Genomic DNA, 16,744 nt, shown 5'->3' on the forward strand with positions numbered 1-16,744 from the left:
GCATACAGCTTACCCTCTAGACTACTTCAAGTGGTAGAGAACAGGGCATAATGAGAACGAATTACTCATCTCGAGAAGAATATATGTAAGTTACCATCACAGGCTCTAGGTCGACCTCATCATGTACATCAAAATTAGGAAAAATATTTTCCGTTAAAAGAGGATTCAGGAAAAACGTCGCATCGTAATTTACTTCTAGAACGTTACATTTTAGACGTAAAGGTACAAGATGCAGCAGGCCTATGTTTAAAATATGTTATTAAAGAAATGCGTTATTAGATTACATCACTTACTTACAGAAGATTAAGTATATTCAATACTAATGTAAACTGGAGCCTCCGTGACTCAGGCGGCCGGCAGCGCGCCGCCCTCTCATCCCTGGGTTCCGTGGTTCAAATCCCGGTAACTCCATGTGAGGTTTGTGCTGGACAAAGAGGAGGCGGAACGGGTATCTCTACGGGTACTCCGGTTTCCCTGTCATCTTTAATTCCAGCAACAGTCACCAATATTATTTCATTTCATCTGTCAGTCATCAACCATTGTCCCAGAAGAATGCGACAGGCTTCAGCAGCCGGCACAATTCCTATCCTCGCAGCTAGATGGGGGCTTCATTCATTCCATTCTTGACCCGGTCACTGACTGGAAACAGGTTGTGGATTTTCGCTTTCACTATCGTAAACTATGCAATAATTTATCTGGCCTCAACTAGAAAATGTCTTGACTTAATAACTAACGCGACTAAACAGATTGAAAATATAACAAGGTGGGAGAACTACAATACTGAGAAAACTTATAAGTGGACTCTATTGTATATGTAAATAACCAAAAATGAAATATAAATGCAGTCCCGGATACAAAAGGTTGTTGACAGAAAGTGGGCAAGTCCCCGAGTACAAGCATGAATGAAAAGAAGGGGCACGTTGTTTTAGAGTTTTCTTGGCTTGTCAGTACAGGAAAAGGTTCACCTATACTTTGTCAATAAAATGGTTCACTTCAGTACCATTTGAACGTATTTAACTGATAATATTCGCCTCAAATTATTGTCCTAAATGCAGCTTATGAATAAGAACTGGACATGTTTGTTATCAACGTGGGTGCTGGAAAATTAATGTGTATTTATGAGTGCGACACCTTAGCATGGGACTAGGTATACATTAACTTATGCTGATTCTTCCACACAAATATCCGCTCAATTCTTTGTATTAAGAAGAGGACAAAGAGGCAAGCATTCCTTCAAAATAAATACGTTGTTAGAGCTGTTAAAGATTTTTAACTACATCACTTATGAAAATGTAAATATACTCAACAATAATGCGAATTATACAGTAATATTTATCTGTCTCAACTCGGAAATGTGTTGAACTAGCATGACCGAGAATATTGAAGATGTAGCAAAGAACAGAACAAGAGTAGGCCTACTGAAGAAAGTGAATGCTGATCTATGAAGAGAACAACCAAAAATGCAATATTATATAAACTTCCTGACACAGAAAAGTAATCTAGCTGAGTGGCTCAGACGGTTAAGCGCTGGTCTTCTGAGCTCAAATTGGCGGGTTCAATGCCGGCTCAGTCCAGTGGTATTTAAAGGTGCTCAAATGCGTCAGCATCGCGTTGGCAGATTAACCAGCACGTAAATGAAGCAGGCCTACTGTGGGATAAAATTACGGCGCTTTGTCGCCTCCGAAAACTGTAAAGGTAGCTGGTGGGACCTAAAACCATTCTTTTCTTTACGTACATACATCTTCATTATAGACTGTTTTGCCTTTCAGCGTTCAGTCTGCAAGCTGCTGCGAAACTTATTTGCCTCCACAATCCTCTGTTTATAACTAGTTCTGTGGTCTCGTTTCGTTCTACACCTCTTATATTTAAATTGTTAGAAGCAGAGTCTAACCATTGTCGTCTAGGTCTCCCTCTACTCCTTTCATCTATTGAGCTCATTCCTACCTTAGCCTTTATCTCCTCATTCCAAGTACCCTCCTGGCACTGTCTCCATCTGTTTGTAACAGCAAACGTTCTCGCTACATTCATGTCTGTTACTTCCAGCTTATGAATAAGATGTCCTGTGTCCATCCAGCTTTCACTCCCGTAAATCAAAGTCGGTCTGAAAACACACAGATGTAAAGATAGTTTCCACCGGGAGCTGATTTCCTTCTTACAGAATACTGTTGATAGCAACTGCGAGCTCACTGCATTAGCTTTACTGCACCTCAGTTAATCTCACTTACTATACTACCAGCCTGGGAGAACATACAGTATATCTTAAATACATGACATTAATCGCATGTTCCAGCTTCCTATCCCCACTCTGACATTCAATACTCTTGGATTTCTTACCTACTGGCATCATTTTAGTCCTCGAAAGGCTAATTTTCATACCATACTCAATGCACCCATTTTCAAGTTCCAAAATATTAAACTGCAGACTTTCGGCACAATCTGCCATTAAGACCAAGTCGTCAGCATAGGCCAGACTGCTTACTACATTTTCACCTAACTGTCCGGCTCCATGGCTAAGTGGTTAGCGTCACAGGGTTCCCGGGTTCGATTCCCGGCAGGGTCGGGAATTTAAACCATCTTTGGTTAATTTCGCTGGCACGGGGATTTGGTGTATGTGTGGTCTTCATCATCAGTTCATCCTCATCATCACGCCCAGGTCGCCTACGAGCGTCAAACCAAAGGACCTGTACCTGGTGAGCCGAACATGTCCTCGGACACTCCCGACACTAAAAGCCATACGCCATTTCATTTAATTTAATTTCATTTCATTTCACCTAACTGAATCCCTCCCTACCACTTAATACCTTTAAGCAGATGATCCATGTAATCTGTGAAAAACGAAGGTGAAATATTACAGCCTTGCCTAACCAATGTAAGTACCCTGAACCTACTACTCATTCTGCCATCAATTCTCACTGCAGCCCAATTGTCAACATAGATGCCTTTGATTGATTTTAATAAATCTACCATTAAACCCACAGTCCCCCAGCACATCGAACATATTTTCCCTCGGTACTCTGTCGTATGCCTTCTCAAGCTCTACGAAACATAAACAACTGTCTGTTCCTCTCGTAGCATTTTTCAGTTTCCTGACGAGTACTGAAAACCTGATCCTACAGCCCCTCTGTGGTCTGAAACCACACTGGTTTTCATCCAACTTCTTCTCAACAGCTGATCACACCCTCCCTTTCCCAAGATGCTGGTGAACACCTTGCCTAGTATACAGATCAATGAGATACATCAATAGTTGTTGCAATCCTTTCTGTTCTCTTCCTTGTAAATAGGTGCAATTACTGCTTCTGTCCAATCAGAAGATAGCTTATTAACACTACATGCTAATCTTGTTACTCTGTGAAGCCATTTCATCCCTGCCTTCCCGCTATACCTCACCATTTCAGGTCTAAGTTTATCTATTGCTGCTGCTTTAATACAATGGAGTTTATTATTTATCATCCTTTCCACTTCCTCAAGCGTAATTTCACTATCATCACTGTCCTGCTTCCCATGAGCTCGGTTGTTGGTGACGTCACCGGGAAGATGTCCTTTAACGTTGAGAAGATTTTCAAAACATTTATCCCACCTGTCCAGTGATTCCCAGGGATATATTATGAGTTCACCTGATTAACCCAAAATACTATTCATTTTCTTTACTTCTCCCTTTCTAAGATACTTTATCACTGACCAGAAAAGTTTCCCTAGCGATTTACCAAGCTTTTCCAGATTATTATCGAAATCTTACCATATCTTCTTCTGGGATTCAACGATTATTTCTTTCACTCTGTTTCATTCATCTACGTACCTGTCTTCATCAGTCCTTGTTTGGAGTTATTTAAGATAGGGCCCTTTAAACAACAAGCATTATCAATCTATAAGTTGCGTTCTACCAAGATGTTCATCTTTACGCGCAGTTGTTCCTAGGCATTCCCTTCCTGCATACTATCTATTGTTTGGAACTTTTCACTAATCATAACCATGTAGTCTACTTCTGTCTAATATCCTTGTCCTTGTAATTTTCTACCCTTCTTCGTCTGCAAACAGATTTTACGTTCTCTATCCTAGGCCTAAAGATACTTGGTTCACTACAGATCAGATAGTGGTGTGTATTACCGAAGACATATTTCTGATACCGTGTATCACCGCCTCCAGCATTGGTAACCGCCTTGATTTCGCGAGGAAGAGAGTCCACAAGTTTCTGTAGGTGTACCATATCCGATTGTAGAAACACGCTTATGATGGGATCCTAGAGAGTCACCAAATTGCGGAGATGTTGATATCCGAGTTTCACTCGTTGTTCCAAATAGACCCACACATTTTCTATGGGATAAGGATGGGAGTATTTAGCGGGCCAGTTGAGACGTGACAGGGTGTTAGTGTGTTCGTCAAGTCAGTCACCTATGCGTTCAGCCCTGTGAACACAGCTGTTATCATCCTGGAAAATGGGAGTGTCCGCAGAGGAAGGGCAACACTTGGTCACCGAGAAAGTTGAAATAAACATCCTGGTTTATGTTCACGGTGGCCTGAATGAGAGAGCCCAAGTCATAGTATGAACACCACCCCCGGACATCACAGAACCACTTCCGGCCTGAACTACACCCTCCACCACTGCGTGTTAAACGCTTCATTGGGCCGTCGGTGCACTCGACGCGTTGCATCATTTAAAACAGGCAAGATCGCGACGCGTTTGAATATACTACACACTTCCAGTCAGCTGCTGTCAACGTCCGGTGTTATTTGGCCACCGAAGGCGTTCAGCTTAATGTGCCTTTTACGAGGTACCCGACTCCAAATATTCACTTTATGCAGTTCACTTCGGAATGTTCGCTCAGTAACTGGTTGGGATGGACCTTCATTAACTAACAGTAGCAATTCCTGTTAGATTTAAACTGATTTTCATTGACAAGGCGTGACAATCATCTCCGGTCCCTGTCGGTCAGGATCTTTCTACGACCACAGTTGTCACGCGGTATTCCATGGCCACGAGTGGCAAATTATTTCTGGTAGACACACTGAACAGTCCACGTTGATACATCAACAAATCGGGCATCTTTATTCACTGTGTGGTCCTGGGAACCTCCAAACACGATAGCCCCAGTAGTCCATCTTTTCTTCTACCCATCTTGATGAACTGTTTCCATACAACTGTCCGAAACACGCACTTCACTACCATGGCAGCGGTGAAGTGTCACATGGCCACCTCGTACCAGTACACCACCATCTATATCGATCCAAAGCGACCACAGTGTGCTATATATTCATTTTCTCTCCCTTGGACACAGTTAAAAGACATACACGGCGTTTTCCAATGTTAATAAGCCGCATTAACAGAAATCAGGCAAAAGTTAATAAGCAAGTTGGTAGTTTTATACGACTGTTGATATCGTGTCATAGCCACTGGACCTTTACATTTACGTGGGATTTCAATGAGAGGAACGTAGATGTTCATTCCAAATATCACACATGCATTGGCCGGGATTTGAACCGCTGCAACGTTATCGAGATCCAATTGCTACGTCACTCAGTTATCAAAGTGCCGTGACAGTTATCACAACGGATTTCCACAGCGGAGATCCCGGGTCGCAAATCTTGGGGGCAAGAAGTTATCTTGTTTATTGATGTCCATTGATATTCGAAAACGTGCTAAATCACCGTCCTCTGTGAACGAAGAGACCATTAACAGTCTGAATATGAACTCTGTGCTAATTATATGTGACTTCGCTTTAATCCTCTTTCATTCTTGAGAAGTGCTTTTAGGAACTTCATATGACGAAGTCAATGGCCATCTTCTGTTATAAATATTAAATTGGGCTTTAAATCACAACAAAACCAGGAATCAAACCCGAGCCATTAGGCAAGAAGTTAAGGATCTCTTAACATCCGGGGGCACGGAAGAAGTGATGGGTAACTAAGGGTTGCAGGTTTGCTTTCCTAACAATCCGCAGGGTCACGATCATACGACATATAGAGTTGTGATTTTATTTAGAGTATGGTGTGATAAATGCTGTACCTCTGCAGCCCGTAAGGTTCCAAACTGCTGTTTGGATGTAAAACATCAGGAAACTAAAAATTCAAGATATTGTCAGCGTTGAGTGATCAACTATACTTGTTCACTGGAGGGAGTGTATCCTTGCTAGAAAATGAGGTATGGTTGAAGGAAACACAGAAAAACAAGCCAAATATTATATGTTTTGACTTACATTACACACATTTATTTATAACAAATATCCTGTACATCATGTCACAACATTTTGCACGATTATAAAACATAAATCATTTATACATGAGCAAAATAATGAAATATAACATTCACACATATCATATCTCTGTTAGTACTAGAATCCCTATCAAACATTCATATCCAAGCAAAAATGACTGAAATTTCCTTAGCTTTCCAAAGAAAATCTAAGGTAAACTTACATTTGTAAACATAATATATCAATGAGTATATATATAATACATGACATACAGTACACTATATCTACCTACATAAAGAGACTGTAATGTGGTATAATGACTTACTTCTATGTAGCACAAAAAACATGGCATACAACAATCAAGACCTCCTTCAGAGTTGGAGATGTCGGATTGTCCCTTATAATTGTTCTAGGGTTGTTGTGGATGAACAGTGAAAGAATTACACTGATCTGTTCACACTATGAGACGTTCAACACTTGAAGGCTCGAGATCCACAACCTTTACAGCACAGCAACAACAATAGCAGTACACATGACCACAAATATGTTCTGGAGGCGATACAACCTGATAGTTCTCCCTATAATTAGATGAAAATTTAAATGAGATCTAATAATAACTTGAGCCTTTCAGTCTGTCAACACGTAGAAAAGATCCAAATTAATTTGGACGGGTGATCAAGTTAAACGATGGTGAAAATCACTCAGATATAAAAACCAAAGAAAGAAGGAAAGAAATACCATATAAGGTCATTGCCAAGAAACTATAATTAATGATACTGAAGAGTGTAAGAAATAAAATAATGTCTGCAAAAAAGAAATAGTCTAGAAGAAAAAGATATATACCGGAGCACATACAGAAACTCATAAGTTAAATGAAGAAGGGAGAGAGGGTAGGGTAAATGGGTATTGTATTGTATAGCTTCCTTTTCCAATTGATTATCGTTGTTGTCATTAACTGTCATGTCTCAGTACCTCTTACCAATTATTAAATCAACTCCTTGATTATTTGTATTTCTACCAAACGAGTATTTTTACTATTGTTTAATTTGATAACTCGACCAAATTAATTTGGAACTTCATCACACGTCGACCGACTAAGGGCCCACATTATCATTTTAACTCCAACAAGGCAACACTGAAAGTTATAGTTTCTAAATAGTCCAAATAAGAATTGTGCAGAACATAAGCTCAGTAATCACTAAGAATAGATTAAAAAAATTTATGATCTCGGCTAGATTTGATTTTGTGCAATTCTGAACAAGCTTCAGGATGTGTGTTATTGGGGATGTTGGACCAGCGCTACCAAGAAAGAAGTTGTAAGCAAGCATCTCCAGTGTTCGTTTCACAGCAATTTTTAATAAGCAATATGATAAATAACTTCAAGCGTCGATGTATTTCATACATGTTTGCTGATTTTATTTATCTCTACAACGTCACACACAGCTGATGATTCATATTTAATTCGTATTCACAGAGCAAACACGAATAGTGACATGCATTAGATGAGATACAGAGGGTAGTACATTCTCCAAATCTGGATTTAGGCTTAAAATGGTTAACGAACGGCACAATGATGGAAATGACTATAGACATAAAATGAGACTAAACATTAACACAAAATCAATTTCTAAAGACTCCATCACAGACTTATCTAAATATACATAGAAGTAATCCTCGAACATATAAATATCAATTAGCTACTGTAGGAAATCCACACGACACAGAGACTAGTATCGTCATATGTCAAGATGTTCTGACTGTGGATAACCATAGTAACATGAGTGAAGTGTTTACAAATGAATATCGGAGTTTTAACGCCTTATAATATGGAATACATTCAACTTACAGTTATAAATTAAATGTCAAATGAAAGAACAACTCAAACAGTTTTATTACGAACTTTACAAATGTTCAACGTGACTACCATTTGCTACATGACATACATCAAGTCTATAGTCGAGTTCTTCCCAAACGTTATTAAGTGTGTCTTCAGTAATCTCAGCAACAGCTGCTTCAATCCGGTTTCTTAATTCAGGAAGGTCAGCTGGTAGCGGAGGCACGTACACACGATCCTTGATGAAGCCCCAAAGGAAAAAATCGCATGGCGTTAGGTCGGGAGAATGTGGAGGCCATGCCAAGCAAGTCCTGTCATTGGGGCCCTTGCGGCCTATCTAGCGCTCGGGTACAGTGACGTTCAACCAATCGCGTACGTCGTAATGCCAGTGAGGTGGCGCACCATCTTGTTGGAAAATGAAGTTCTCTGGCTCATTTTCTTCCAACTGAGGGAAGAGCCATTGCTCTAGTGTATCGAGGTAAGAAGTACCAGTTACAGTACGTTCACCATAAATGAAAGGCCCATAAACCTTTCGCCGGGATACGGCACAAAAAACATTCAGTTTAGGGGAATCTCGTTGCATTTGTACCAACTCGTGAGGATTTTCTGAGCCCCAGATGCGCACATTATGAGTGTTTACATGTCCACTAAGGTGAAAGACCGATTCATCACTGAAAACAACACGATTCATAAACTCATAATCATGTAACAACATGTAGTTTGCGAAGTTGGCACGTAATCTGTGGTCTGCCGGCTTTAGAACCTGTAATAACTGTAAACGGTAAGGACGTAGCTGTAAGCGTTTTCTTACAACTTCCAAACGGTCGACGCAGGAAGTTGTAATTCACGACTAGCCTTCCGGACTGATTTCTTTGGGCTACGAGTGAATGACTCTCTCACTCGCTCAACAGTCTCTTCACTTAATCTTGGTCGTCCCTTGCTCTTCCCTTTACAAAGGCAACCGGTGTCTTCAAACGTATGATACCATCAGCGAATGTTATTATCACTTGGAGGATCACAACCGAACTTAATGCGGAACGCACGTTGCACAGTAACTACAGATTCTGTCTTTGCAAACAGCAAAACACAAAAAGCTTTCTGTTTACTAGTCGCCATCTTTGCTACTACCGCTGTCTAGCGGATTGCGGTGAAACCATTGCACGTACATGCGCAATGGTGCCAACAAACAAAACTGTTTGAGTTGCTCTTTCATTTGACATATAATGTATAACTGTAAGTTTAACGTATTCAATATTATAAGGCGTTAAAACTCCGATGTTCATTTGTAAACACCCTGTACATATCTCATCACTCATCCACACGTCATACCCAATTCGCCAATGAAGCACAGTTAGGCTAAACAGACTAACAGAAAGTGTCTGGGATAAACTCAAATTACAAAGACACATCCACCCAAATAGCAACTTTTGACAGTTATTCTTTTATTTTAGATTGAATATCACAATCCTGTTTGGAAAGAGAATGTCCGAATGGCAGGGAATATCAACCAGACGGAATGATCTAAAAGTTAAGTGGCTAAATAATAAGGAATTATTCTTTTCTGAAATTTTGAAACCTGACTCAGGACACGTAACACTGACTTCTTAACATCTACACAGGAAACCTCAACTAATTAGTGTAGGAAATCTGAGGGACGTAATTAATCTTACTATATTTAGTCGGTTTTGAAGTGATAGCATAAAAGGAAATAATAACTTCAATTGGGAAAATGAACATTACGGTTTATAAACGAACATTGTTCTGTTTAATCTAATAATAGATATTATAAGTTGAGCTTCTTTTCTACCAGCCGCTTCAATTTTCTCCTTCTCTGTCAGTTTAACGATATTCCCTGTTTCACCGAGGTGTAATATCAAACCATACATAATTCTCCGCCAAACTAAGAGCTTGATATTTGAAACGAGTAGTCCAGTCCATGAGTATATTTCATTATATACTGAGCACAAGTTGAAAGCAGGTACATGTTTAAAGTTAAATACTGAGATATTAAAGAGGAATGGTATCCAGAAGAACTGTAAGTGATGCTATGTTTAAATTAATGATAAATAAATAAAACCCGAAGCAAATATGAGTCCATTAAGGGTCTCAGGTCTGCAAAGACAATTGATGCTTGGCTAAATAGCCTGTAGGTACTGGAGAGTACGTGGATAGTGTGACGACTCTTCACCCGTATTATTTGGCTTTCTTGAGCGGGATCGCTGTTTCTAGTATCAGACATCTCCTTGGCTGATCCAATATGACTGCTCCAACAGGCATACACCATGGTGAAAACAAAGTTAGTTTATAGGACCACTAAATTTAGACCAACTTCGGACGACACAATCATTCATTGCACAAATTTGTTAACTCAAGTATTATACACCAAAAAGTTCAGATTTGGAAAGCTGAACAGCAAAGCCTCGCCACCCAGGATGTGACGGTCTTCACGGGAAATTCTAATTCCTCTGCCGTCATTTATTCAGACAGGTTTGAAAAATGATACATTTGTCACAGTACTGCCTCACTACAATCCCATAGAAAACATTCATTTCTGATGCAGAGAACATCAAGTTGGAGAGCATAAAGAAAAATTTAAGTCCTCATTTCAGAATTGCAAATCAGTTCCCCGTTCTGCGTGATGTGGTCACCTGAGCTCATATCAAATTCCTAACGCGAGGAAGTATTTTTTACCTAATACCAGTGATAACCACCAATAGATGTCCATAAACCGAATTTTCTGTGAAACAAGTAGGAACACTGTGGTCAGTGCCCAATTTTGATGACAATCAAGCTATTATTTTTGCATTTACTTGGACGCCGACCAAGAGAATGACCAAAGTAAAGCAGCGTAAAGGGGATTTCAAGCCTTCATTGCTACACTATAATACAAGAAATAATACATAAGTTGGGAATGTACCTTTTCGAAGCAATTACAATAATATTATAAATATAAAACTTGGCAATGATAATGGCAATCATGTACACTTAACTGAGAGGCAGGGCGTCGCTTGGCTAGTTGAGAGATCGCCACAACTGAATTAAGTACAACAAAGTAATATTTATGCACAAGAGACAACAAAGCACATTTCACATACAATAATTCAGTTTCCAGAAGGTATTCTGAAATGTCTAAATCTTATAGAGCCATAACCGAATCCAAATGATGTTAATTCGACCAGTGCTCTAGTTTCTCAGTTCACGAATTCATTTTACTGGATTCTGAAGCTGTAAGCGACTACAAGACCACAGCTGGGTACCAGATATACTTAAATTGTACATAAAAGAGAGATATTTGTGTCGTAACCCACAAATGCATTCACCACAAGTTGCGTTCACAAACTGGCCAATGCGAGAAAAAATTGCTACGCGGGTCATCTTGATGGAACACTGACACATATAGAGACAAGTACTCAGAATCCTGCCAGTCAACATGTTCCTCAACATCTCTAACAGAGTAATAGCTTCACAACATACTGTGTAGCCACACTGCTGCACTCACAGTGTTCTAATAAAATAGATCCTGGAATCAGAATCAGTTATAAGCATCGGTACCCAGCTAGAAGTCACACAAGCAGGTCACCACGTTTGAATGCCCCCATGGTTGGTACATATTTTATCCATAAAAGTTCTACTTTGTAAACATTAAGAAATAATCGACTGATGGTCATACAACTGTTAAAAGCACCGATGAAGGTAATAATGCATAAAGCGGACTGATATAATCAACAAATCATATACACTTCCTTCTTAAAATAAACGTGCCATTCACTTCTCCTGCTCAAAAATGTCCTCAAATAGAAGATTCGGTATACCCAACGAGAGATGAGCCAGCTATAGGCACTTTCACATCCAGTATTCCTCACATCATGGAAAATATTCGGTCATCTCTACAAAGGGCACACTGAATTTCTGACAAACCTCAAAACCTATCAAGAATCTGGCACAATTTCATTCACGCTGCGGTGATCAATCGTCAATCATAAGTCTTCATACAAAATACATCATCTTCAGTTCCTAACGCTGCCCACACAGAGTTAATCATCTTCTTGCTAGCCAGCTATGGTGACAATCTCCAATCTGAAACAAATAATAAGATACTGTTAACGACGTTCATACATACGGGTTTATTGCACATGAATAATCATAAATATTATATCCACATCAGGAATTACCAACACTTGAAATAAGTATAAAATTCACCAGGAGAAAAAAGCGATACTCAGTATAGCCACAAAATTTCAGATTATATATTATCACGTTTCAATGAATAATAATAATAATAATAATAATAATAATAATAATAATAATAATAATAATAATAATGAAATTCATGGGAGAAATCTCAGACGAATTCCTGATAAAAACTGGTGTCCGGCAAGGAGATGGACTATCACCCCTCCTCTTCAACCTCGTACTAGATAAGGTGATGAGGGAATGGGAAAACGAACTGAAAGCACAAAATAGCTGGAACCCAGTAAACATCGGGACAAAAAAAAAACAAGCTTGAAATTCCATGCTTAGCCTTCGCGGATGACCTGGCCCTTTTGTCCAGCGATGAAGTCACAGCAATAAAGCAAGTTGAAATTCTCCAAGAATGTGCCAGAAAGGTCGGACTTCATATCTCCTTCCAGAAAACTGAATTTTTCTGTGCAAAACTAGACATCCATAGTCTCAATACAAAATACGGACAAATCAACAGAGCCCCTCACTTCAAATACCTGGGCGAAATCCTCGAACCAACCGGACAAGAGAAAATAGCCCAAAACAACCGTGTCCAAAAACTCAGAAGAGCTTATGGGCGTACAAGAGAAATCTACAACAAAAAATGTATGTCTCTCCACGTTAAGATTAAACATTACAATACTGTAATCAAACCGGAGGCTTTATATGCAGGGGAAACTCTAACGCTTCATAGAAAGGGCGAACTGGAAAATATCCTAAAAGGAGAGCGAAAAATCATGAGGAAAATTTTAGGACCAAGACACACGGGAGAAGGGTACCGCCTCAAAACCCAGAAATCCACAGAAAAATTATCTAATATTGCGGCAGACCTCAGGAAAAAAAGGCTAAAATTTTATGGACATGTTAAGAGGCTTCCAGAAACTAGACTAACCCACCAAGTTCTTGAAAGAGTTGACAAACTGAAGAATTTTCCTTGGATACAACAAACAAAAGCAGACATGAAGAACGCACAAATTCTCTATGAAGACATTTTGAATCGAAATATATATAGAAAGAAAATTGACAATTGGGAAGTTACTCCAGAGAATGAAGTACCAAAAAGAGCAGGTACCAAGTGGACGGAAGAAAGGAAAAGGATCTTTAGTCAACAGATGAAAGCATCCTGGATCCTCCGCAAACGAAATCATAAATAAAGCTTCGTGTGTTCCGAAAGGGACCATTCACGCATAATAATAATAATAATAATAATAATAATAATAATAATAATAATAATAATAATAATAATAATAATAACAATAACAATGTCTCTCCCTCAGTTCCATTTCTTGATACGGGATTGGGGATGAAGCGATATGAATGTATATCACGAGTTTTACGGCCGGATGCCCTTCCTGACGCTAAATTCACCGAGGAGCTAATGGAGATGAAATGAATAAAAATGAGTTGAAACTGAGTAAGAATATGGAAGGAATCGGCTGCAGTCTGTGAATGGGAACTGTCCCGGCATTTGACTGGAAGTGAAAATGGGAAATCACAGAAAACGATTGTCAGAACAGCTGATAGTGGGGTTCGAACCTACGCGTCTTCCAAATGGAGAGCGTGGCTCCATAGCCGTAGCGCGTTACCACGTGCGGCCATTCAGCTTAATAATAATAATAATAATAATAATAATAATAATAATAATAATAATAATAATAATAATAATAATAATAATAATAATGTTTACATCCCACGAACCACTTTTATGGTTTACGGAGGTGTCAGAATTTTGTCCCGCGTAAGTTATTTTTACGAAGGCCTAAACAATTCTTAACCTCGACACTAAGGGAGCTGGAGTAATTAGTTCTATGCCCGACTGGCTTTGCTCTCAGTAGATTGAGTGAACTCCATAGGCAGGTCTCTCTGCAAAAGGAGTATTCACATTTCTAAAATTTCCCGACAGTAAAACAATACTGTTGAGCAGAATGCTCAGCTGTGAGCTTGGATCCGGGAGATAGTGGGTTCGAACCCCACTGTCGGCAGCCCTGATGGTTTTCCGTGGTTTCCCATTTTCACACCAGGTAAATGCTGGGGTTGTACCTTAATTTCGGCCACGACTGCTCCTTTCTCACTCCTAAACCTTTCCTATCCCATCGTCCCCATAAGACCTATCTGTGTCGGTAATTCACATAATGGAAAAATGATCAGTATGTCCCACGACTATTACAACATTTTGTTAAAGTAGGCTTCCAGAGTGTGGACCTATTATTTCCCACAAGAATTGTAACACCATAGACTTTTCACAAAAGATTTATAAAACGAAAACCCACATGATAAGCCAACTTAGGATAATGTAAAGATATTGAAAATTTACCGAAACCTGAAACTGAATAATAATAATAATAATAATAATAATAATAATAATAATAATAATAATGAAAACCTACAACCTGTTTTCCAGTCATTGACCGGGTCAGGGATGTAATGAATGAAACACATATAGGTTTTTATTACAATGGGGTCGCCACTCCCAAGGTGATTTATTAATGAGTGATAAATGCTATGAAATGATAATGGAGAGTGTTGCTGGAATGAAAGATGACAGGGAAAACCGGAGAACCCGGAGAAAAACCTGTCCCGCCTCCGCTTTGTCCAGCACAAATCTCACATGGAGTGACCGGGATTTGAACCACAGTATCCAGCGGTGAGAGGCCGACGCGCTGCCGTCTGAGCCACGGAGGATCTAAATATAATAATAATAATAATAATAATAATAATAATAATAATAATAATAATAATAATAATAATAATAATAATAATAATAATAATAATAATAATAAGGTGATTATTTATAATGTCATCAGCGAGTTGACCGTGCGATTAGGGTCATGTGTGGCTGTGACCATGCATTCGCAAGATGGCGGGTTCGAATCCCACCACTGGCAGCCCTGAAGATTGTTTTGGGTGGTTTCCCATCTTCACACCTGGCAAATGCCGAGGCTGTATCTTAATTGGGGACACGGCCGCTACCTTCCTATTCCTAGCCCTTTTCCATCCTTCCGTCACTGTAAACCTGTGATGTGTAGTACGATGTTAAAGGATATAGTGATCACTGCCATAGGAAAAACGAATTCATGTTCTTCCGGGTGAATCAAGCATGTATTTACCACTTCATCTAGTTATCTCCTAGAAAAGAATCAAAGACTCCAGGAACGAGAGTGAACTGAAATGTCTGGCTCACATAATCTCTGGCACTTGCCAAAATACTAGGTTCAATTCCTAGGCGGCACAAAAATATTAATCCTCATCTGAGGGTTGGAATAAGGTTCACTCACGAGGTAACTATTTGGGTTGGATCAAATGAACTGCGATACTACTTGGGTAGAATGCTCAATGAAGACATCAGAACATCGTTACAAGCCTTCCGTTGTTACATCCAGGCTGCCGAGAGCACGATCAAATGAGTCATTCAGAACAGGAACCCGGCAGTTCCCTCGTTTGTAAGATAATAATGAAGGATTACATTGTTGTACAATTGGCTTTACGTCGCACCGCCACAGTTAAGTCTTATGGCGACGATGGGATAGGAAAGGCCTAGCAGTAGGAAGGAAGCGGCCGTGACCTTAATAAAGGTATAGCCCCAGCATTTGCCCGGTGTGGAAATGCGAAACCTCGGAAAACCATTTTCAGGGCTGCCCACAGTGGGGATCGAACTCACTATCTCCCGGATGCAAGCTCACAGCTGCGTGGCCCTAACCGCACGGCCAACTCGCCCGGTAAGGATTACATTAATAGCATTGAAGTTTATATACAAATGACCAAGAGTTCATAGTACATAATATTTTATCTTCCGTGTCCGACTCGTTGGCTGAATGGTCAGCGTATTGGCCTTCGGTTCAGAGGGTCCCGGGTTCGATTCCCGGCCGGGGCGGGGATTTTAACCTTCATTGGTTAATTCCAATATCCCGGGGGCTGGGTGTTCGTGCTGTCCCTAACATCCCTGCAACCCACACACCACACATAACACTAACCTCCATCACAATAACACGCAGTGTCCTACAAATGGCACATGCCGCCCACCCTCGTCGGAGGGTCTGCCTTACAAGGGCTGCACTCGGCTAGAAATAGCCAACGAAATTAAAAATTAAAAAAAATTATCTTCCGTGATTAGCTATACCCCGTGGTGTAGGGGTAGCGTGCCTGCCTCTCACCCGGAGGCCCCGGGTTCGATTCCCGGCCAGGTCAGGGATTTTTACCTGGACCTGAGGGCTGGTTCGAGGTCAACTCAGCCTACGTGATTAGAATTGAGGAGCTCTCTGACGGTGAGATAGCGGCCCCGGTCTAGAAAGCCAAGAATAACGGCTGAGAGGTCTCCTCGTGCTGACCACACGACACCTCGTAATCTGCAGGCCTTCTGGCTGAGCAGCGGTCGCTTGATAGGCCAAGGCCCTTCAAGAAATATTAAAACCCTAATATTTTGATATGCTGTACGTGTACTACCCCTCGGTGTACGGGTAGTTCGCCTGCCTCTTACCCGGAGGACCCGGGTTGGATTCCTGGC

The 16,744-nt window shown here is 40.2% G+C and overlaps 1 protein-coding gene across 2 annotated transcripts in view; it reads right to left on the reverse strand.

Annotated features, from left to right (window-relative positions):
• Positions 1-6,179: 6,179 nt before the first annotated feature.
• Positions 6,180-16,744, reverse strand: part of sano (serrano) — a 453,943-nt gene continuing 443,378 nt past the window's right edge. For both annotated transcript variants that reach the window (XM_067140178.2, XM_067140179.2), the window contains one exon: positions 6,180-12,099. The gene's annotated coding sequence lies outside the window, so the exon portion shown is untranslated. The remainder of the gene's footprint in view (positions 12,100-16,744) is intronic.

The sequence above is a fragment of the Anabrus simplex genome, chromosome 2, assembly GCF_040414725.1.
Source record: "Anabrus simplex isolate iqAnaSimp1 chromosome 2, ASM4041472v1, whole genome shotgun sequence".
In the NCBI taxonomy this organism is placed as follows: Eukaryota; Metazoa; Arthropoda; class Insecta; order Orthoptera; family Tettigoniidae; genus Anabrus; species Anabrus simplex.